Here is a 25107-nt window from a genome sequence, read left to right as displayed (position 1 = left end):
AATGCTGTAAGACAAAAATAACTTTCTTTCCTGGTTCCCAGATAAGATGCTGATACTTTGTTCTAAAGGACTAATATGGTTGGTTGGTTTGTGTTTCCTTTCTTTAAGGCAAGCACAGTAGTTGTTAGTAATATCTGATGGTTTTAGATGGCAGATTTTGCTTCACAGCCTATCTTATATTTTTCCATAAAAACCCTAAAGCTGCCCTAACCGGTTTGGCTCAGTGGATAGAGCGTCGGCCTGCGGACTGACAGGTCCTAGGTTCGATTCCGGTCAAGGGCATGTACCTTGGTTGCGGGCACATCCCCAATAGAGGGTGTGCAGGAGGCAGCTGATCGATGTTTCTCTCTCATTGATGTTTCTAACTCTCTATTCTTCTCCCTTCCTCTCTGTAAAAAAATCAATAAAATATATTAAAAAAAACAACCCTCAAGCTACAGAAAAAGGGCAAACTTTTCAGTCTTATTTCCCTCAATAAATGCAAAGATAACAGCAGGACATTGCTATTCTGTGATCAAACTTACACAATAAGATAAACGAAGTTGAATCCACAGTCAGGATGGCTTTATGGTGGTGGTTTTGCTAAGAATTAAGATTCGCAGACTTCATTATCTTAACTACGGCCAAGATATAGGACGTTTAAATGCTGCAGCTTTCCAAGCCAATCAGTTACACCAATAATTAAAAAAACATGTATTAAGATGCTCAAATTAATACATGCTCAAAACATGTATTAAGAAGATCAATTGTAACTTAATATACATAAAAATTATCAGATCAAGAATGATCATTGATCACTGAGTGGGCCAGATCTCTGCTTTCTCAAGATTAGTCCAAGCAGATATTAGCATCATGGAAAGGAACCAAAGCCTTGGTAGCCTTGGTATTTATCCAGAATGATTCTCATATGTTGCCAGAGGCCCTTGTAATTTATTAAAATGAATTGTTTGAGTTACATATAGTTCTAATGCTAGAAAATTATCAGAAATATCAAGATGTTGTACTATATTAAATCATTAGGATGGTTAACAAAGCATCCCAAATTTTATTTTATTTTATTTTTTTTCAGTATAAATTTTTTTTATTAAGGTATTATCCAAATTTTATTAGTTTCCCATGTTGCAAAAACTGTTCGATTCAAACAAAATCCCAGGTTTTATATGCTACATAATTATTACTACCTGCCTTTTTGACATTTCCACTAGGAAACTTTTACAAACTAAATATATTTAAAATCAAACTAATTATTATTCTTCCTAACCTTCAAAGCTGATCTCCTATTCATCCTCTATCCCCTTCCTTTTCATACATCCATCCATCCATGCATCCATCCAGATTGTTGAGAACCTATGTGCAAAGAAAAAGAAAGCAAGAAAGGGAATACAGAGTACTGGTAGAAGGATAGCTTTTTAAATAGGGTGGATTAGAGAAAAACTGACTGTGAAGGTGGTACTTGAAGTAAAACCAAAAGAAAGTAACTAGAAAGCTACACAGGTATCTCGTGTAAAAATGCTTGTTATAGACAAATGAAATAAGTATAAAGACCCTGAGGTGAAAATATGGCTGGTGTGTTCAATGAACAGTAAAGAGGCAGTGTTGATGAAATAAACAAAGCAAGAAGGACAATTAAGAATGGTAACTGGGATTAACTAAATCTTGTAGGTTTCATAGAACTTTGGCTTTCACTCTGAGGAAGAATCAACAGGATTATTCTGGCTGCTATGTTGAGATTAATCTGAAGTGGCCCAAAGCAGAAGCAATTAGGAGCCTAGTGAAATATTCCAAGCAGGAGGTGATGATGGTAGATTGAACCAGGATGAACATAGTTGAGATAGTAACAAGTGACTCAATTCTGGATATGTTTTGAAGGCAGAACAATATAATTTGCTGATTAATTTTGCATGGGTTGATGGCGGCGTAAGAAGTCAGGTATGACTCCAAAGTTCTAGGTCTCAACTAGAAACATAAAATTAACATAATCGAGATGCTAAAGTCTGCAAGAGGGTAGGTTGAATGAGCATGCTAAAGTTTTGTGGGTTTTTTTTTAAAATATATTTTTTATTGATTGCAGAGAAGAAGGGAGAGAGAGAGAGAAACATCAATGATGAGAGAGAATCACTGATCGGCTGCCTCCTGCACGCTCGCTACTGGGGATTAAGCCCTGATGGGGAATCGAACTGGGAACTCCTGGTTTATAAGTCAGTGCTCAACCACTGAGCCACACCGGCTGGGTTGAGCATGCTCAAGTTTGAACATGTTAAGTTTGAAATGTTTATTAGACCTCTACCTAGAGACACCAGGTAGGCACAAGCAGATCAAGAGAGAGGACCACCTGACTATATAAAATTATGAAGCATGGGTGTATAGATAGTATGAAAAGCCATTAGACCACCAAAGAAGTGTGGATGAGTATAAGTAGAATAGAGGAAGGGGTCTAGGACTGAACCTTGGGACATTTCAACATTAGGATGTCTGGGGGATAGGGAGGAGCCAAACTGAGGAGGAGTGGTAATTGTGGTAGGAAGACAATTAGGAGAGTATGTTGTGGAGAAACCAAATAAAGTGTTTTAAGCAGTAGGGAATGATTGACTGTGTCAAATACTGCAGGCAAGGAAAATATGATTAGGACTGAGAATTAAACATTGGATTTAGCAACATGAAATTCATCAGTGACCTTAATACAGAGTTTGGGTGGAATGGTGAGAGCAAAACCTTTCTGGAAAGAGTTCAAAAGAGAACTGGAAGAGGGGAATAAAAGCAAAGACAATTCTTGTGAAATTATGCCATATGGAAAGGGGAAAATTTATATTCTGAGAGGAATTGAGACTATCACAGGTGATAGCCCCTCTCACCCATTTAATAAAACAAAACACTTTTCACCTCCATCTGCACAAGTTTATAATTTGTATCTATATACCTCCTTAATTCATTTCTTCTTCCACCAGACCTCTCCCTCTCCTATCTAAAGGCTAATTTCTCCTTAGCCAGGGCTCAATATCCAGCCCCTTTGGCAACTATTGTCATTTATCTCATCTTTCTCCAACCTCACTCTAATTTTTTCCCTATATATGAAAAAGTTCAGTCTCAACAATTTAAAAAATGAAAACAAAAGATTCTTCTACAATTATTACCATTTCCCCCATTTTCATTGTACCTTCAATATTTTTGAAATATAAAACAATGCTTGTAGTCTCTAATTTCTAGGTGTTAGAAATTTCCATCAGCCACTGAGACTGGTTCTATTGTGGTCATAAATGTCTAACTGCCAAATCTAATAGTCACTTCTCAGTTCCAAATTCTATTTTATTTCTTTGCAACATCACGACCTCTCTCCTTGAAACTCTGATCCCTTGGCTTAAATTATACCACTCTATTCCAGTTCTCATCCTACTTTTCACTCTTGTGATCAATTATTTCCTTTAGGCAAATTCTAAGAGTTAAAATGTTAGGCCAAAGTTAGAGGAAGGCTTCTGATTTACCACTTTACTAAACTGCCCTCCAAATGGTAAACAAAAGTTTGACTCCTACTAGTAATGTATAAGTATGCTAACTTTTCCCATATTGTTCTAATCCTGGTTAATTTTACTATTTTCAATATTTATAAGTCTGACAGTTGAAAATACAAAAGGAACATTTCATTTTTCTTTAATTTGAATTTTTTATTCTAACTAAGTTAAATATATAATTATTATCCTACTAGAGGCCCGATGCACAAAGATTCGTGCAAGAATGGGCCTTCCTTCTCCTGGCTGCCCGCACCGCCTTCGCTCCAGCCAGAGCCACCTTTCCGCCTTCCCACACTGCCCGGAGGCCTGGAGCAGCTGGGGTGGTGCAGAATGCCTGCGTCGTCGCCCCCAGCCGCTCGGCACCTGTGTATGCAAATTAACCTGCCATCTTTGTTGGGTTAATTTGCATACTCACTCCTGATTGGCTGGTGTGCGTCAAAGGTACGGTCAATTAGCATGTTACTCTTTTATTAGGTATATTACTTTTATGAAGTGCCTCTATATCCTTGGCCCCATTTTTCCCTATTGAATTATAGTTTTTCTTAATTGATATGAACTTAATATCCTATATAATAAAAGCCTAATATGCAAATTGTCCCCTCGGGCGGGAGTTCACCAGGGAGATCAGGAGTTCAGCTGCTCACTATGATATGCGCTGACCACCAAGGGGCAGCGCGGAACATGGCGGGCGTCGGCAATGTGCTGCGATCTCTCGCCAGCTATCTGGGGGTAGGGGTGACAGGGATGGAGGTGCGGTGACAATGCAGGTGTCCACTGAGCTCGCTCTCACTGCCCCTGCTACCCTCCCTTGGGATGCCAGGGCTCGCATGCCAGGGAAGCCTCCATGATCAGGTGCCAGGCGTTCGCGAGGAGCCTGCCCCACACCCGTGCGGCCTCTTGAAGGTAAGCCAGGCTGCAACCACCGGGACTGCAGGGGCCGGTTGGGCTTCCTGTGGGTTTGCGCAGGAGCCAGTATGCGAGGCCGGCCGGGAGAGTGTGCTGCCGGCCTGGTTTCCATGCAGTACCGCTGGGCAGCCCAGAGGCCCACGCTGTGTCCTGGCCCGCGGCATCTGGCCGTGCTCACTGCATCTCCAAGTGGGGACTCAGGAGGAGGGGGGAGCGCAGGGGCCTGGGGGCCCAGGTGCTGCCCAGGGCCCAGAGGTCAGCTGGGACCTGCCCTTCCATGCCAGATGCTCACGCTTTGATTGCCGACCATGTCTAGGGACCACACCAGTGCAAGAATTTTGTGCACCAGGCCTCTAGTATTAAGTTAATAACCCTTTATCTTTATCATCCTATATAATAAAAGCCTAATACGCTAAGTGTCTGGTCAGCCATTCAACCAATCAAAGCGTAATATGCTAATGATATGCTAAGGCCACTCAACCGCTAACTATGACATGCACTGACCACCAGGGGGAAGATGCTCCGACTGATAGGTTAGCTTGTTGCTGGGGTTCAGCTGATCAGGACTGAGTGACATGGGCCGGACATGCCCTGGAGCCCTCTCAAGATCCCTCCCCAGCTGGCCAACCTCCTTGTCCCTCCCTGGCCCTAATCGTGCACAGGTGGGGTCCCTCGGCCTAGTCTGTACCCTCTTGCAATCCAGGACCTCTCGGGGGATGTCGGAGATCCAGTTTTGGCCCAATCCCGAAGGCCAAGCCAAGAGACCCCACTGGTACACAAATTCGTGCACCAGGCCTCTAGTATTACTATAATTATTTTTCCCAAGCCTATTGTTTGCCTACTACTTGTCTATTGGCATAAAGAAGTTGTCAATTTTCATGTAATTGAACACATTCACATTCCTGTTCAAAAATTCTTCCTCTACTTATATCCCCTCCTCCATAAAAAGAAAAGATAAAGATTCGCCTCTATTTTCTTCATGTGTGTAGTTAAAAAAAAAAAGATTATCACTCTCTTCTGATTGGTATGCAGTATGAGAATAGATTTAACTTTATTTTTCTCCCAATTGTTAAATAACTGTCCCAGTTCCAATATATCTGACTCACATTTATGTTCAAAAGCTATGTCATCATTATTTCCCTCTCAATGACCCTATTACTGCACTTTCTATGGCATTTCTATACTACTCCAGTGTCCTATAACTAGAACCAGAGACTCCTTTGTTTTTCTTTTTCTCACTTTTGCCTCATTCCCCACACCCAGTCACTAAGTTCCTACTGACTCTACTCCAGAGTATATTACTTATGCCTCCTCTTCCTCCATCCCCACCGCTATGCTCAGATTAGGCCTGTTGCACTTGCTCGTTTGGCAGTCACTCAAAGGTTTTCAGTCTTGTTCCTCTCCTCTCTGTGCTTCACAGCACTAGCATTCAAAACCCACTGATAAATACTTTTCTGTAGCCTCCAATTGTTTCTACAAAATGAAAGCCTGGCACTTAAACCTTCAAAACTGGCTCCTTTAGTTTCATTTACTGAACACTGTTCTACAAATTCTATGCTTTGGCTATACCAAACTACTTACAGCTTCCTGACCTCAGTTATGCTATTCCTTGTGCCTGGAATGTCCTTTCCTACATTTTTGATCTGCAGAACCCCCATCCACTTTTTTAATGCCCAGCTCAAGCGAACCCTATGCTAAGAAGTGCCTCCTGATCAACCCAAACATAATTACTCATTCTGTCCCTTATACCACCATTTATTACTACAGGCAGTATGCCCCTCACTGCTGTGGTTAGCAATCACTTGTTTGCATGTGTTGGCAGGGCTCCTATAGTTCAATGGTGGGAGCATGACATGGGTGGAGAATAAAGATCTTCATGATCTCCTGGCCTGAATACTTCCTTCAGATGCCAAATCAAAAGTATCTGTATTAAACTTTCTCAAAAGTGATAGATTTCAGTAACATAGCCCATGAAATGTTAAAAGGGGATTGATTAGACCAAGAAGATTCCAGAGGAAGGGAATAAAAGAAAATAGGAACTTCCTATTGTAGGAAATTCCCTCTCTCCATAAATAACTTGTGCAGAAGTCACATACTCAGAGAACACCACCCCAATGCAGCAAGCATGTAAATCTGACCAGGATCTATCTGTAGAGGTACAGAATTAGGCCAAACACCTAAGACCATAAAAAAGAGTTCATTCAGTTGTATCTAAGTTTCTTTACATGATAGGGATTCACCAGCCTGTGGAATTCTACCTGTGAAGAAGTCCCTAAGACTGAAGGGTCCTATTTTGTCCCTCCTCATCCCAATGAAGAGCTTAATTGCCAAGAGAACTTCTTTGATCACCTCAAAATGGTTGAAAACAGTGTTCTGAGGAGAGTTGAAGCACCATACCTGAGTGCGTGCATGGGGTGGATGAACCCCATGAGAGGTTTGAATGCTAGTGCTGTGAAGCACAGAGAGGAGAGAGGTTCTGAAGGATGGGCTGTGGTAGAGACAGGAAACTAGTGGGATTGGCTAAGCCACTAGAGAGTTCTGAGTCAAGAAATGATGTGCATTATCTATGTGTTAGGGAAGATCACTCTGGCAGAAGGTTTAGCATAGGTAAGGGGAGTGTGGTATGGCAATAATAAATTAAAATAATGAAAACAGGAAGTCACTGCAATGGTCAAGATGAATTGTAATAAGAACTTCAACTAAGGTACTGACTAGGAATAGTCAAAGGAGGGTTGAATTTGAGCAAAATTTTAAGATGTAGAAAATTTTTAAAAAGAGATGCAAGAGGGTAAGAGAAAAGGTTAGCATACCAAAACAGGCATGAACATAGTGAAGAAAAAAGACTTTAAGTGAACTTTCCTCATATTTCCCATAAAAATGTACCTATAATAAAAAAACTGATGAGATAAAAAAACGCACCTGTATTCCCTATAATTCAAGATTTGTTTCTCCGTTATATACATTAAAAATTTCCTGATATCTCCTGCCAAAATTTAATACTCCATTTAACATTATACTCTGTCAAGAAGTAAAATGTCTTTCAAGATTTACCAAAAAAAATGTCCATCATCAGGAGGAGTTGAAGTCTCAGGCCCTAACCTTCCACTTTAAACAACTAGGGCACTGGGCTAACTGTGCTAGATAATCTGTAAAGTTTCTTCCAGCCGAAACTTTGTGGCGAAGTGGGGTGGAAGAAACATGGAGGAGAGGAGTCTCACCATTATTTAAAATAAAAAGACAATGCCCAATATCATTAATACACAGGGTAGCCAGAAAAAGACTGAGAGGTAGGCAACTAAAATGAGAGCAAGTGAACAGAACAAGTACATGGGGTAAAGACAAAATATTAAGATTTTTGTTGTTAGACAAAAGGGGATATAGGACTGGTGTCAAAAAGAGATAAATGCTAGTCTAAACTGAACAGGGATTTACTCATGAGGGTAATTTTGATGTCTAAAGGGACTAAATTAGAGGAGATAATTATAATAGCGAATATTGATTTATTAGAGGCCCAATGCATGAAATTCGTGCAAGAACAGACCTTCCTTCCCCTGGATGCTGGCATCGGCTTCCCTCGGGCACCTGGGACCTGGGTTTCCCTCCAATTGCCGGCAGGCACCAGGACCCGGGACCCGGGCTTCCCTCCAGCGGCCAGCAGGAACTTGGGACCCGGACTTCCCTGCAGCCCTGGCTTCATCTGGAAGGTCATCCGGAAGGACATCCCAGTCTAATGAGCATATTATGCTTTTATTATTATAGATTGGGCTTTTACTATGTGTCAAGCAAAATATTAACTGAGATGGGGAATTAACAGATTTACTCCTCATGATAACCCTGAGTTTGATATTATCCCCATTTTTCAGATGAGGAAACTGAAAGTAAGAACATTAGGTAACTTGTCCAAGATCCCAAATCTGGTAACTGATGGAACTATGATTCGAATCAGGCAATCTGATTCGAGAACTATACTTTTAAAAATACATATTGTTCTTAAGTATATAAAGTAAAGGTTATGTAGAGGTTACACAAGAGTCAAAATATGTACATACCCATATACCTATATACTAGTACATGTACAATTTTAAAGACTTAAGTCGCTAAACCATAAAAATCCTAGAAGAAAACAGAGACAGTTAAAATTTCAGACATTTCTCATAGCAATATTTTTGTAGATATATCTCCTTAGGCAAGGGAAGCAAAGGAAAAAAATAAACAAATGGGACTGCATGAAACTAAAAAGCTTCTGCATAACAAAAGAAACCATCAATAAAATAAACAGGGAACCCACTCAATGGGAGAACATATTTGCCAATGATAGATCTGATAAGGGGTTAATTCCCAAAATATATAAAGAACGTATACTACTCAATACCAAGAAGACAAAAAACCCAATTAAAAAAAGGGCAAAAGACACTTCTCCAAAGAGGACATACTGATGGCCAATGGTCATATGAAAAAATTCTCAATATCAATAGTGATCAAAGAGATGAAAATTAAAACTACTATGAGATACCAGCTCATGCCTGTCAGAATGGCTATCATCAATAAATCAACAAACAACAAGTGGTGGAGAGGATATGGAGAAAAGGGAACACTCATGCAATGTTGGTGAGAATGCAGATTGGAAAACAATATGGAGTTTCCACTGTGGAAAACAACATGGAGTTTCCTCAAAAAATTGAAAGTATAACTGCCTTTTGACCCCATGACCCGTTCTGGGGATATATCCGAAGGACCAAAACACTAATTCAAAAGAATATATGCACACCTATATTCATTGTAGATTTACAATAGCCAAGATCTGGAAACAGCACAAGTGTCCATCAGTAGATGAGGGGATAAAAAAGCTGTGGCACAACTACACTAATAAAAGAGAAAGATGCAAATTGACCATACCTTTGCGGCGCACACCAGCCAATCAGGAGTGAGTATGCAAATTACCCAACAAAGATGGCAGGTTAATTTGCATACACAGGCGCCAAGCGGCCAGGGGTGGGGCGGGGCATCCGCACTGCCCCAGCAGCTCCGGGTCTCTGGGCAGTGTGGGAAGGCAGAAAGGCGGTTCTGGCTGGAGTGAAGGCGGTGCCGACAGCAAGGGGAAGGAAGGCCCATTCTTGCACGAATCTTCGTGCATCGGGCCTCTAGTTTACATAATAGAATACTATTATTATTCTATTCTAAAAAAAGGGCAATCTTAACTTTTGCAACAGCATGGATAGACCTGGAAATTATTATGCTAAGTGAAATAAGCCAGTCAGAGAGAGTTAAATACCGTATAGAACCAGAGGCATGGATACATGGAACAGACTGACAGCTGTCAGAAGGGAGAGAGGGTTGGGGGACTGGATGAAAGAAGGTGAAGAGATTAAGCAAACACATAGACACCGACAACAGTGTGGTGATAGCCAGAGGGAAAGGGGAGTAAATGGGGACAGAAAGAGACTTTGCTTGGGACAGTGGGCATACAATGCAGTGTGTAGATGATGTTTTATTGAGTTGTACACTTGAAACCTGTATGTTTTTGTGAACCAATGTCACCCCAATAAATTTAATTTTAAAAAAAGAAAAAATATATTAATTCACAAAGCACTATGGGCAATGTTAAGGATTTGGGTCTTTATAAATTTTAAAAAGTTATTAGAGGATTTTAAGGAGAATGACAAGATGAGATCTATATTTCAAAACTTATTCTGGACATATCCTATATAATAAAGAGCTAATATGCTAATTAGACCAAACAGCAGAACGACCATCTGAAAAATTGTCCGGATGAAGCCGGGGCTGCGAGGGCCGGCCGAGGCTGCAAGGCGCTGTGAGGGCCGAGCCCCTTGCACAAATTTCATGCATCGGGCCTCTATTTATAAAATAAGAAATAAGAGAAGTTTGAATGAATGGGGGAAGTCCAGTTAAAAGGCCATTACAGTAGTCCAAGAGGAAAAGATAACTTGAACTAGGACAGTGGTAGTATGAAAAGAGTTGAGATATTTTGTGAGAAGTGAGGGTGAGAAAGACTCCCCAGGTTCGCAGCTTAAACAGTCAATAGTGTTCTTCTCTAGGGATTGGTGCAAGAGGGATCAAGAGTTGGAGTTTGGACATATTGAATGTGATATGCCTGTCAGAGACATTTATCTAAATAAGGATACCCATTGCCGAAACAGGTTTGGCTCAGTGGATAGAGCGTCGGCCTGTGGACTGAGGTGTCCCGGGTTCGATTCCGGTCAAGGGCATGTGCCTTGGTTGCGGGCACATCCCCAGTGGGGGGTGTGCGGGAGGCGGCTGATCGATGTTTCTCTCTCATTGATGTTTCTAGCTCTCTGTCCCTCTCCCTTCCTCTCTGTAAAATATCAATAAAATATATTTAAAAATAAATGAATAAATAAATAAATAAATAAGGATACCCAAGTCTGGTGACGAGACGACAGGTCTGGACTCGGAATGTATGTCTGGGAGCTATTTAATAAGAAGACGACGGAGAATATGAAAAGTAGGTATGAGTGCTTACAGACCTTTTTGAATTTGTTCAGAAGGTCTTCCGGCTTTTACCAGAAGGCCCTAAAAAAGAAAAGAAAGAAAAGTAGGTCATCTAGGGTGATAGTATAGAGTGAGAGAAAGGATAAGGACCAGTAAATATCAATACTTATCCATTTCAGGTTACGAATTGTATTTTTGTGAAAATAAACATTCAATGTGGATTTTTAAATATAGCAAGAGTAACATATAATACATTCATCTTAATCTTAAACTTGCCAACCTAAATCTTTTGCCAAAGAAACAGGATCAGAATGATTATCAGGCAGATAAGGATCAAAGAGATTCCTAAATAATAATTATACTAGTGGCCCGGTGCACAAAATTCGTGTATGAGGGGGTAGTGGGGGGGATGTCCCTCAGCCCAGCCTGCACCCTCTCCAATCTGGGACCCCTCGAAGGATGTCCTACTGCTGGTATACAGGGATCAGGCCTAAACCGACAGTTGGACATCCCTCTCACAATCTGGGACTGCTGGCTCCTAACTGCTCACTGCCTGCCTGATTGCCCCTAACCACTCTGCCTGCCAACCTGCTCATCCCCAACTGGCCCCCGCCACTGGCCTTCTTGCACCCAAATGCCCCCCCCCCGCCAGCCTGATCACCCCCAACTGTCCCCTGTGCCAGTGTGCTTGTCCCCAACTGCCCCTCCTGCTGGCCTGCTCACCCCCAACTGCCCCCCTTGCTGGCCTGCTAGCCCCCACCTGCCCTCCCCACTGGCCTGCTCGCCCCCAACTGCCCCCCTCCTGCTGTCCTGATCACCCCCAACTGACCCCCACTGACAGCCTGCTCGTCCCCAACTGGCACCCCTGCTGGTCTGCTCACCCCCAACTGTCCCCCCGCCCCGCCAGCCTGATCACCTCCAATGGCCCCACCCCCCACCAACCTGATCACCCACAACTGCCGTCCCATCCTGGCCTGATCACCCACAACTGCCCTCCCCTCTTGGCCTCTAACTGCCTCTACCTTGGCCCCGCCACCACGGCTTTGTCCAGAAGAATGTCCGGAAGGTCTCCTGGAAAGTCTCCCAGTCTAATTAGTGTATTACCCTTTTATTAGTATAGATAGAGGCATGGTGCACGGGTGAGGGCCGGCTGGTTTGCCCTGAAGGGTGTCCTGGATTAGGGTGGAGGTTCCCTTGGGGCGTGGGGTGGCCTGGGCGAGGGGCCTGTGGTGGTTTACAGGCTGGTCACGCCCCCATGGGGTGAGGGTCCCCGCTGGGGGGGGGGGGTGTAGCCAGCCTGGGGGAGGGGCTGAGGGCTGTTTTCAGGCTGGCCACACCCCCTTCAGGGTGGGGGTCCCCACTGCGGGGCCTGGCCGGCCTGGGTGAGGGACTGATGGCTTTTTGCAGGCTGGCCAAGCCCCCCAGTGGGGACCCTCACCCCATGGGAGTGTGGCCAGCCTGGGTAAGGGGCTGAGGGCCGTTTTCAGGCTGGCCACGCCCCCCGGCGACTCAGGCTCCCAACCCCTCCTTCAGCGGTGGCCAGGGTGGGCGGGAAGCTTGACTTCCTCTGTCTCCGGGGACAACCCAAGCCTCCTGATCGTTCCAGCTCCATGGCCGCTGCCATCTTTGTTGGGTTAATTTGCATACACACTCCTGATTAGCTGGTGGGCATAGCGGAGTGACGGTCAATTTGCATGTTTCTCTTTTATTAGTGTACATGATTGAGATAATATAAAAGAGGTGCAAATGTAAAACTATTGGGGAGGGGGTTCTTCCTTCATAGCTTGATAAAACAAAATACATACTGTTTCAAAAGTACCATAACATTTCCAAAATCAAACCCAAGATCATCTCCACCAAAACGTGGTCTCCTGTAGTGAATGGCATCACTAGCACTCCCCATATAAGCACATAAGCCAAAAACTCAAGTAATCTTTGATACTGCCCTCTTGCTCACCTACCATATCTAATCTATTACGAATTCCTACCAATTTTCATCTGCACAATTTTGTTCTGACTTAACTCTTGAACTTATTTTTCTTACATCAGTCCTCATAATTTCACTTTTCCACTCCACACATTTTCTATTGGTTCCTTGAAAGGGTCAAGCTCTCTGTTTTGACTCAAGACCTTTGCAAATACTCCATCTGCCTGGAATATTCTTTCCCACTACCCTCTCCTAGGTAACTTTTTCTCATCTTTCAAATTCTGATTTCTTAAAAAAAAAAACCACAAAAACCTTCCATACTAGCACTCAAGACTAGGAGAGTTCCCTTCTTATATAGTCTTATAACATATATGTATTTCCCTCGTAGTACTTACTACAACAATTATTTACTTACATGATTACTTAATATCTGTCTTCCCTACTAGATTGGAATCTCTGTTGAGTGTCGGGCCTTGCTCTGCTCAACATTACAGCCTTAGCACCAAGCACACTGCCTAGCATGTATGAAATGATTGATAATAGTTTTAAGTAAATCCTTAATTCTAAATTACTAATAAAGTACTCAGCATATCTAAAGGAGAGAAAGAATTTAGGCTGGGTCTCTGACTCCAAGCCTTGAGTTCATAAGTCCTATGTCACATAGACTGCCTCTCTAGGTTGAGACAGGAGGGTCTGGTTGACAGGAGAGAAAAAAAGGAGGGACCAAGGGTCTAGATCAGCACTGTCTAAAGGAAATAAAATGTGCAGGATCTAAAAACCACATTAAGAAAAAAAAAACAGGTAATATTCATTTTAATAACATATTTTATTTAATCAAATGTATCCAAAATTATCATATCATCATGCAATCAATATTTTAAAATTATTAATGGGGTATCTCACATTCTAATTTGTCTTTTAAATCAGTGTGTATTTTATACTTACAAAACATCTGTTGGGATGAGCCACTTGTTAAATTCTCAACATCCACATAAGACCAGTGGCTACTGGACAGCACAAATATGGGCATTTATATTTATACTAGAGGCCCAGTGCATGAAATTCATGCATGGGGGGAGGGTGTCCCTCAGCCTAGCCTGCACCCTCTCCAATCTGGGACCCCTCGAGGGATGTCCGACTGCTGGCTCCTAACCACTCGCCTGCCTGCCTGCCTGATTGCCCCTAACCACTCTGCCTGCCAGCCTGATAGCCCCCTAACCGCTACCCTGCTGGCCTGATTGATGCCTAACTGCTCCCCTGCTGGCATGATCATCCCCAACTACTCCCCCTGTCTGCCCGATCGCCCCCAACTGCCTTCCCCTGCGGGGCTGAGGGGATTGGGGACTGAGGCTGGATGAGGCTGAATGCTGTGGGGACTGGGTGAGGTGGGGCTGAGGGGACTGGGCGCTGCCATCTTGTGGCTGTGGGTGCCGCCATCTTGTGAGGGCGTGGCAGTCAATTAGCATATTCCCTTTATATTAGATAGGATGAGGGAAAAAAGTATATTTAATAGGAATAAGATAGCCTTTTCCCTCAAAGAAGTTACAATCTAACCAGCAGACACAACTATTATACAAGTAAAGTATATGTGACAGAGACATACCAACCAGTCCGCAGAATCACCCAGGAAATAAAGAAGCCCTTAAGCAATGCTACTGATAGATACTAGTACATACAGGTGAGCACCTTTGTGGAAGATCCTTTCTGCAAATGATAGGAAGCCTGACTAAAACTGGCTTAAGTAAAAAACAAGATAGGTGTGACTGGACTTAGGATTCTTTCACCAACTCTGCTTCCTCAGGATTGAGCTCATGCTCAGGCTGTACCTGGCAGCCAGTTCCCAGCAATTTTAGGGTCACAGAGTCATAGCCCTTAGTCAGCTTCCACATTATGCCAACAAGAGCCAAGATAGGAATGACACCTTCCTATCTCCGATGGTTTGACTTACTAGTAGGTCATGTACCCATCCTGAACCAATCAAGTAGAGAAAAGGTGGATCCCAAAAGTAGAGAATTAGGAGCTGGAAATAAGGGAGTGGATGCCATGCACACACACTCAGAAAAGTCTACTACTTTAACTTCTTAATTCCCAAGCACCATGCTACCGGTAAATGTTAATCATTAGCACATTGGTCATTTTTAACAGGCTATTGATCCACTATCTTTAGGGAAGAATCGATAGATGTCCCTGGTCCTAAGTGTCCATTCAGAATCAATCATACATGTGGATTATTTTCATCTAAGCATATTGCCTTACTGCTTTACTTCCAACTCAAACAAACTGAGTCTTAAAATTCATTTCCAGAGATTTAACTATTCTCTCCTAATCCTATTTATCCATTATTACTATATGCCAGACACTATGGCACTAATTGCTCTACAAGCATTACTTAACTTAATCTCTCCAACAAACCCTATGAAGTAGTTAGTTACCATCACCATTTTATAGATAAGGAAAATGAGAGTCCGAGGGGTTAAAACAAGTAGGCTGAAAGCGACTAAAATGGGAGTCAAACACTGGTCCATCTAGTTTCAAAGTCCATGTTTGGTGGTCCCTGAAACTGGTAAAATTCTATCATTCCCTTCCTCTTCCCCATCAATAAAGAAACAAAAAGACATTATTATAAGTAACATGCAATACAATGCCAGAGAAACCACATGATTTTTAACAATTTTTCTGAAGGCATTGCCATTCTGTCCTACTCTTTGTAAAAACAAAAACAAAAAAAGTAAAACTGTGATGATAGCCCCAAAGTAAGGCAATTGTACTAATAAGCTAGAATGAAATTCCCTGTAATTTGACTCTTCAAATAAGGCTATGATTTAGTATAATTAACAGTAAAGATAAATTATCAAAAATTCTCAGTCAGAAATTCACATATGAAATTAGGAAAAAGATCATTGCAGCAAAGAGAAACAAAATAGAGTTTGTAAGAATACATCATACATAAACAATTCCATTATAAATTAATATTTTTGCAATAATTTATCTTATTTTTTTCAAAGCTTAGCATTTTATAGTGAATGCTTGTATTTCACAAATCTACCATTAACATGTTATATACTTGCTTTATCACAAATCTACCCATTCTCTCCATTTTGTCTTTTCATGCACTTCAAAGTACATATATTGCACAAGTCAGTACACTTCTCTTTAAACATTATAGCATGTATATCATTAACTGAAATTCAGTATTTGTTTACATTTTTCTTAAGTGTGTATTCACTGAGTTTTTTACAAATGCGTATACCTATGTATCTCTAATAAGATATAGAACATAATCATCACTCCAAAAAGTTCCCTTACCTCCCCTGTAATCACTATTCTGATTTCTTTTCCATCACAGATTAGTTTTGTCTATTCTAGAATATCATATTCATGAAAACAACAAGTATGAGCTCTTTTGGTTAAGGCGTCTTTTACTTAGCATGTTTTGAGATTCATCCATGCTGTGATATATACAAGCAGTCTATTTCTTTTCATTGCTCAGCAATATCCTATAGTATCATGCTTCTTATTGATGGACAACTGGGCTGTTTTCAACTTTTGAAGATTATGAATAAAAGCTTATATAAACATCTACACTAATAAAAGAGAAAGATGCAAACTGACCATACCTTCACGACGCCCACCAGGCAATCAGGAGTGAGTATGAAAATTAACCCAACAGAGATGGCAGGCTAATTTACATACTCAGGTGTGGAGCGGCGGGGGCGTTCTGTACCGCCCAGCATCTCCGGGCCTCTGGGCAGCGTGGGAAGGCAGAAAGGTGGTTCCGGGCCGAAGCAAAGGCAGAAAGGCGGCTCCGGGCCGAAGCAAAGGCCGTGCTGGCAGCCAGGGGAAGGACGGCCCATTCTTGCATGAATCTTCCTGCATCAGGCCTCTAGTTCTTTCAATAAACATGTTATCATTTCTGTTAAGTGAATATCTAAGAGTAGGAAGGTTGGGCCACATGTTAGGTATATGTTTAATTTGTTTTTTAAAAAATTGCCAGACCTTTCCCAAAGTGGTTGTACCATTTGATGTTTCCACCAAGAATATCTGAGTTCTGATTGCTCTATATCCTTGCCAACATTTAATGTTGCCAGCCTTTTAAATCTTAGTCATTATATGTAATCACTTAACGTTTTAATTACTTGTGAGTTGCAACTACTTATAAGAAGATTATTATAGCACAAGAATAACTGAGTTACATAAAATATAGGCATTAAGGAAAATTACAATATTATAAATACATTTTATGTATAACTTATATAAACTTTTTTCTAATTTCTAGAAGTCATATGATTGAAACTATACTTTCATTTAGTGTCTTATAAAAATTATGCTGGCAAATATTAGCACTGTTACATAGAAAACTAGTACAAAGTACTAAATTTTCTTTCTGGTATCTCTTACTACTTGATAATATTGACAATTTATGGCTCACTTAACATGTAATTTAGGATCCATAATGTGAACTGAAAGACATTTGTTAAACAGAATACTGTTAAAGTCTCCCTTTAAAATATAATTTCTGTTTTCTATACTCAAAGAATATTATCACCTTTCCCAACATTAGCCAAAATTCCACCTTTCCATTTTGGAATTGTAGTTAACGTCTTTTAATTAAGTTCTACAGAAAGAATAGCAAATGATGCCACCCCTTAAAATAAAAACAAAAAACACACCTTGGTACAATTACAAGATCTGAATTAACCTGTAAAAGCAACATGACTGTCCTAGAAATGAGTAAGTCACTGCTTGAATATATTGTGCCCATTTCTAATAGAGTATGCCTAATGTAATCAATGCATTAGAGAACTTAGTAGGTGATTTTCCAAATTAGTAAACTGCCAGCTATCTGGTGATGACAAAGAAAAACTATTAATTACAGAGGCTTCCAGAAGCCACCAGCAGTGCTTAAACAGGTGAATACCTTCAAAACCAACCAGATCTCTTTTCTTATGCATCGTCCCTTACCTGTTCATATATACCAAGAGGCAGCCAATGCCTAAATAGCTATTTTAAGTTTTCCTTATACACAAATACCAGGTTTGGGACACAAATTTCTAAGAAATGTTGCCTGCTTATTGGCCTAATATCACTACACTATGTAGTAATAAACTTTCACTCTAACTCAGTAAAAGAAAACGATGCAATTAATGTACCCCTGCCCCCAATACACACACCAAAAAAGCAGATGCCTGTCCTAGTCCATTTGGCTCAGTGGATAGTGTCAGTCTGTGGACTGAAGGGTTGCAGGTTCAATTCTGGGCACTGGTCTGGCGTATGGAGGAGGCAACCAGTCTATGTGTCTCTCACATCGATGTTTCTCTCTCTGGCTCCCCATCCCCGTAACACTCTCTCTAAAAATCAATGAAAAAAAAAAATACCCTGGGGTGAGGATTAATAATAACAACAAAAACAAAAAGCAGATGCCCCACAGAGAATTTAACACATGCTAATACTCATTTATTAGTACCATTTTTCAAAGCACAACTTGTTTTTCTTATGTATTCTGATTTTTCTTGCTAAAAAAAAATATGAATTTACAAAAAAACCCCATAGTTAACACCTATTTTCCACATGCTGTACTATGATGCCCCCTGATGGAGAGCAAACACATCCAGTGGAGTCTCACAACTGGGCGGAGTCAGTGGCACACATGCTCTCCCCACAGTAAACTGAATGTGTTCTGCAAAATGAATTGTTTTTCTCAACCTTGGTAGTTCTTCTTGCCCTTATTTCGTGATGTAGGCAAGAGTTTGATCCGTATGACTACAAAAGATATGCATGCCATAGTGCTAAAAACAAAGACGTAGCTCCCAAACTTTAAATGAAAGCTTTGATTTGCAAGCTGAAGTACCTTCTCACCAAGAAGGCAGGAAAGCTCAGAGAGGATGAGAAGGAATGTGTGATCACCATTATCCACAGAATCCACACTAGTACTAGATTCTAGACTGGTTCTTGGACAGATGGATGTGAAGGAAAATAAAACCAGGTCCTGTCCAATGGTCTGGACAACAAACTTCATGAAGACCTGGAGCAGCTGAAGAAAATTCAGGTCCACATAAGGCTGCACCACTTCTGGGGTCTTTATGTTCAAAGCCAGCACACCAAGACCATGGGATGCTGGGGTTGCACTGTGGGTGTATCCAAGAAGAAATAAATCTGTAGGCCTTGTATGTTAATAAATAGTTTATACACCTAAAAATATGACCTTAGGAGCCTTCCCTTCTCTTGCATTTTTTGGAAACAGTTTAGGGACAGGTATTAATTCTTCTTTGAATGTTTGGTAAAATTCACCTGTGAAGCCATCTGGTTCAGAACTTCTGTTTACTGGGAATTTTTTATTTCGTAAGTTATCAGTCTATTCAGATTTTCTGTATCTTTTTGATTCAATTTGAAAGAGTGTACGTTTCCAAGAATTTATCTATTTCTTCCAGATTGTCCAATTTGTTGGCATATAACTATTCATAGTATTCCTTATAATTCTTTGTATTTCTGTGACTCAGTATTCACTTCTCCTCTTTCGTTTCTGACATTATTTGTGTCCTCTTTTTTTCTTGATGAGTTTGGTTAAAGGTTTATTCATCTTATCTTTTCAAAGAACCAGTTCTGTTTCATTGATCTTTTGTAATTTTTAGAATCTATTTTATTTATTCACACTCTGATATTATTTCCTTCTACTCATTTTGGGCTTTGTTTGTTGTTCTTTTTCTAGTTCCTTTAAGTGTAACGTTAGGTTGTTTATTTGAGATTTTTCTTGTTTCTTGAGGTAGGATTGTAATGCTATTAATTTCGCTCTTATAATTGCTTTCATTGTGCCCCATAGATTTTGGGTTGTGTTTCATTTTTGGCTCTTTGGATTTCTTCCTTGATCTCATCGATTTCCTCCTTGATCTCACTGTTAACTCATTTATTATTTAGTAGCATGTTACTTAGCCTCCAAGTATTTGTGTGTTTTCATTTTCTTCTTATAACTGATTGTAAATTGTGGTTGAAGAAGATGCTTGATATAACTTCAATCTTCTTAAATTTATGGAGACTTGTTTTGTAGTCTATACTAGAAAATGTTCTATGTGCACTTGAAAAGAATGTATATTCTGCTGCTTTGGGGTAAAGTGCTATTAAAATATCAATTAAATACATCTTGTCTAATAGATCACTTAAGGCTGCTGTTTCCTTGTTGATTATCTGCCTGGACGTTCTATCCTTTGATGTCAACAGGGTGTTAAAGTCCCCTGCAATTATTGTATTACTGTTGATATATCCCTTTAAGTCTGTCAATATTTACTTTATGAATTTAGGTATGCCTAGGTTGGGTAAATGTTTATGTGTATAAGGGATTCATCCCTATATTATCATGTAGCTTCATTCTCTGTCTCTTGTTACAACCTTTGTTTTAAAGGCTATTTTGTCTAAGTATTGCTACCCTAGCTTTTTTGTTGTTTGTTTCTATTTGCATGAAATATCTTTTCCCATTCCTTTACTTTCAGTCTGTGTGTGTCTTTCAATCTGAAATAGGTCTCTTGTAGATAGCATATGTGTAGGTCTTGTTTTTTTATCCAGTCCATCTTCCTATGTCTTTTGATGGGAACATTTAATCCATTCACATTTAAGGTGATTACTGATAGGTATGTAGTTGTCAGTTCCTTATTTATATATTTTCTTCTTTTTTTAAAAAAATGTTTTTAGTGACTTCAGAGAGAGGAAGGAAGAGGAAGAGAGAGAGAGAAACACCGGTGATGAGAGAGAATCATCAAACAGCTGCATCCTGCATGGCCCCTACTGGGGTTTGAACCCACAACCCAGGCACATACCCTGACCTGGAAATGAACCAGTGATCTCCTGGTTCATAGATCAACACTCAACCACTGAGCAACACCAGCCGGGCTCTTCTTCTTCTGAAATAATTCCCTGTAACATTTTTGTAATACTGTTTTCTTGTCTAGGAAGCTCGCTATCTCTCCTTCAATCTTAAATCCTTGCTGGGTAGAGTAATCATGGTTATAGGTCCTTGCTTTTCATCACTTGAAATATTTCAAGTCAACCGTTTCTAGTGTGCAAAGTTTCTGTTTCAGAGAGATTTTAGAGAGAGAAGAAGGGAGAGGGAGAGAGAGGGAGTGAGATGGAAACATTGATGAGAGAAACATCAATCATCTGCCTCCTTCACACCCCCTACTGGGGAGCAAGTCCGCAACCCAGGTACATGCCCTGACTGGAAATTGAACCAGCGACCTCTTGGTGCATAGGACAATGCTCAACCAACGGAGCCACACTGACCAGGTGTCTCTTGCTCTTTTAAGATTCTCTCTTTGGCCCTGGCCAGGTGGTTCAGTTGGTTGGAGCATCATGCTGTACACCAAAAGGTTGTAAGTTTGATTCCCTGTCAGGGACATACCTAGGTTGCGGGTTTGATTACAAGGTGGAATGAATACAGGAGGCAACCAATCAATGTTTCTTACATCAGTATTTCTCTCTCTCCCCTGCCCCTTCCTTTCTCTCTCAAATCAATAAAAACTTATCCTCAGGTGAGGATTAAAAATAAAGGTTTGTCTTTAACATTTGGTATTTTAATTATGCTAGTCTTGGTGTGGGTCACTTTGGGTTCACCTTGCTGGTGACTCTACACTTACTGGGATGTGTGTCTATTTTCTTTACCAGGTTATGGAAGTTTTCAGTCATTATTTCATCCAACAGATTTTTCAAACCCTGGCTTTCTCTCCTTTCCTTCTGGTACTCCTATAGGCAAATAGTTGGTATGCTTGATGGTGTCCCAGAGGCCTCTTAACCTTCCTCATTTTTTAGCATTCTTTTTTCCTTTTGCTGTTCTGATTATTTCCCACTACCTTATCTTCCTATCACTGATTCCATCCTCTGCTTCATCTATTCTACTCTGATTCCTTCTAGTATATTCTTCATTTCTGACTGGTTCTTTTTTATGGTTTCTACTAGTGGCCCGGTGCATGAAATTCGTGCACATTAAAAGGAGATTAATTAGAGCAAATAATTTAATATTGCTATTTGCCCTTTCTCTATAATAGAAGTGTCAGAGATGAAAGAAAATTAGTAAAATGTATATGAAAACCTTCCACCTGTCAGAGTCTGGGGCGCACCACGAGACCCAGAGTCAAGTCCCTGCCCACCCACATGCACCTCAAAATTGCATGAGACCCAGACCCAGCCAGCCCCCGCCCCCATTGGGCTAGATCCAGACCTGGCCAGTCCCACCCTTGTCAAGCTTTGCCCGGCAGGGGACTTAGTGTCAGGTCCCCTCGCCCGGCGCCAGGATGGGGGGCATGGCCTGAGGTCCCCCAGCCCAGACCGGGGTGAGGGCATGCCTTGAGGTCCCCTGTCAAGCCCCACCAGGTGGGGGACATAGCCTGAGATCCCCTATCAAGCCCCGCTGGGTGGGGGCATGGCCTGAGGTCCCCCGTCAAGCCACACCAGGCGGGGGCGTGCAGCCTCAGGTCCCCCATCAAGCCCCACCGGCAGGGGGGTGCAGCCTCAGGTCCCCCATCAAGCCCTGCTGGGCGGGGGGCATGGCCTGAGTTCCCCCGACCCAGCACTGGGGGTGCACCTTGAGGTCCCCCATCAAACCCCGCTGGGTGGGTAGCATGGCCTGAGGTCCCCCCGCTTGACACTGGGGCCGGGGGGAGCAGCCTTTCAATTGGTGCCTTTCAAGCTGCTTTCCCTTCATTAGAGCCCTAGGTAGGAGCCTGTGAGTGAGCCTGTGCATGGGTCCTTTAAGAGGACACCTGGATTTTCAGCAACACTCCATCTCATCAGGACAGAATCCTCGCTGATTTTCACAGCCAGCTGCTGGCTCTGGAGCCCTGGGGTGTGGAGCCCTGACCCCTCGCTCCTTAGGGGGCACCCACATAGAAAAGATATCACTCCCAATTCTCAACCACTACCCGTGGGTATGTGACCAGCCTGTTCCGTGTCTCCATCCCTCCTATAGGTCTCAAAGTGGCCTCTACTTTATATCCTTAGTTATAGAAGTTCTGTTCAGCTAGTCTTTAGGTGGTTCTCCAGGTTGAGTGCTCTATAATTTAGCTGTAATTTTGATGGCGTCATGGGAGGAGGTAAACACAGCACTTACCTACTCCACCATCTTGACTGGAACACCAAGAAGCAATTACTCTTAAACCCCTTTACCCTTTCAAACATTCCACCACTTAAGCTCTAAGACCACTAGCCAAAATTAAACAAATAAGAAGCTAAAGCATTGTGATAAGAATACAACTAGTACTTTTTCCACTTTTAATAAAGATAGAGATAAAGGATGGTCATATGTTAGGTAGGCAGGAAGAAAGAAAGATGTGGCAAGCAATCAGCTTTTCCCGTTCAGACTTTATGATTAAAAGCATGGTTTCTCTAAAATCATTCACTGCATTATCATGAGACAATCCCACTGAGTCGTGTGGTTGTTTTTTTTTGTGTGTGTGTGTGTGTGTGTTGCTGTTTTTTTTAAACATCTTACTATGAGCCCTAGAAAATAATTGCCTTTTACACAAGGAACCTGCCTCTTTGATGGTCAACTCTGTGGTTTAAACCGAAATGATCTTCAAAGTCCTTTTTAGCAAGAAGGAATAAAACAATTAAGGTTCTACCAGAACTTTATCTTTTCATAGAAACCATTCAGTAAAGAGTAATGGCTTTTAGATCAAATAGGTCTGACTTCTAATCATAGGTAGTTATTATACTTTTTCTAAACTGTTTATCTCTGAAACTTTATGAACTTCCATTTCCTGAAATGCAAAGTACTGACCTCACAGGATTACCATGATAATACACTGCTAAATGAAACTTAAAGCTCCTAGTAGAGTGAATCCACAGAGTAATTACTCAAACGGTAGTTACTATAATGATTAATATTGGCAGTTCTATAATTTTGTCATCTACAGTTCACAACCAAAAGGCAAGCAGTATAACAGTGAAAATTTAAAATCTTTATAGGGTGATACTCATAAATTACTGAGAATAATTTACCTTTTTCTCCCCTCCACATCTAACATCATATTCTAATTGGAATCAAGGAAAAAAGTGCCTTTCTCTCTCCCCCTTTTAGAAGAAAAGGAATGCAATCAACCCTTCTCAAAATGAAGGTATTCTAAAAGTACATAACACAAACATTAATACTGTAAAGGTACAAACTGTAGAACTGATAGACCAAGATACTTCCAATTAGCAAACAGACTTGTTAAATAAGTATTTTTTTAATGCAGTATAATTTGTACTATAATATTCCCTAATAACCAAGCTTTTTAGCAAAATTCAAAAATTTCAAACAGATCTTCTCCCATGGTTGTACTATATTTGCCAGATCAAAGTAACCAAGGAAATGTTCTATTTTCTCTTAGGTTATCATAAAGATGACTAAATTAATTTTTATTATGTTTAACATTCCCTTTAAAAAGGAATAATCAACAGGGTCATGATTTATATGTTTTTAAAAAGTTCAAATAATATAATCATATCCAGCAGAGAAAACCTCTGCAAGGTATGTTCATGTGTTCTTCAAGAGATAAATATTTTTTAAGGTAATATAATTCAGGTGAGATCAGCAAACAGAAGGTGACTAATTTCAAAAAGACTGGCAAATTAAAAACATATTGAGCTAATTTAAGTCAAGGTTCAGAACAGTATGTGTTTCAAAATATCTCTCTATACAAATATATCCCTGAGTTCATATGCACAAATTATGTCTAGAAGGAAATACAAAACACTCCTAACAGCAGTCAACTTTGGAGGAACTGGATGTTGAGGGTAAAGAAGTGGGAGTGAGACTTTTTCTTCGTTATCTATTTGTACAGATTGACTTTTACGTGTATGAGAATATACCATCGTGGGAGCATGGACAAAAGGAAGTAAAGCAGGAAGTAGAAAGTAGCCAAGCTTGGTTCCTATATACATGATTAGAAAGTAAAGCAAACAAGAAGTCCACATCAAAAAATAAAAAGTTTTATGGAGCACTAAAAATGAAGTAGTATGCCCAAGACAATGCTTTATCTTCATTGCTTCATCTCTGTTTCAAAACTAAGTAAATCACAAACCTACATATTAATCTCAAAGTGACTTCATACCATAAAAACTGGAAAAATGTTGCACAATAAGGATCTTTTTTGCAAGAAATACACATAGGTTATGCCTATTCTATTCAAACACATTGGAATGTCCAGTGTTGCAACACATTTCCAAGAATCAATTTAACATACAGCATAATAACAACAGGACACAAACATACAAATTTGTGTTTTCTTGTATTTGCTTCCACTACTGCTGCATAAGGGAAATCTGCTATCACAT

The 25107-nt window shown here is 40.8% G+C and overlaps 1 protein-coding gene across 5 annotated transcripts in view; it reads right to left on the bottom strand.

Annotated features, from left to right (window-relative positions):
- The window catches only part of LNX2 (ligand of numb-protein X 2), an 86790-nt gene that overhangs the window by 47819 nt on the left and 13864 nt on the right, over positions 1-25107 (bottom strand). For 3 of the 5 annotated variants that reach the window (XM_080660313.1, XM_080660311.1, XM_080660315.1), the window contains one exon: positions 10919-10964. The exons of the other annotated variants lie outside the window; for them this stretch is intronic. The gene's annotated coding sequence lies outside the window, so the exon portion shown is untranslated. The remainder of the gene's footprint in view (positions 1-10918; positions 10965-25107) is intronic. 5 annotated transcript variants of the gene reach the window in all.

This window comes from Plecotus auritus (genome assembly GCF_963455305.1).
Source record: "Plecotus auritus genome assembly, chromosome: 3".
In the NCBI taxonomy this organism is placed as follows: domain Eukaryota; kingdom Metazoa; phylum Chordata; class Mammalia; order Chiroptera; family Vespertilionidae; genus Plecotus; species Plecotus auritus.
The sequence above is the reverse complement of the archived record's forward strand: the minus strand, read 5'-3'. Positions and strand labels throughout refer to the sequence as shown.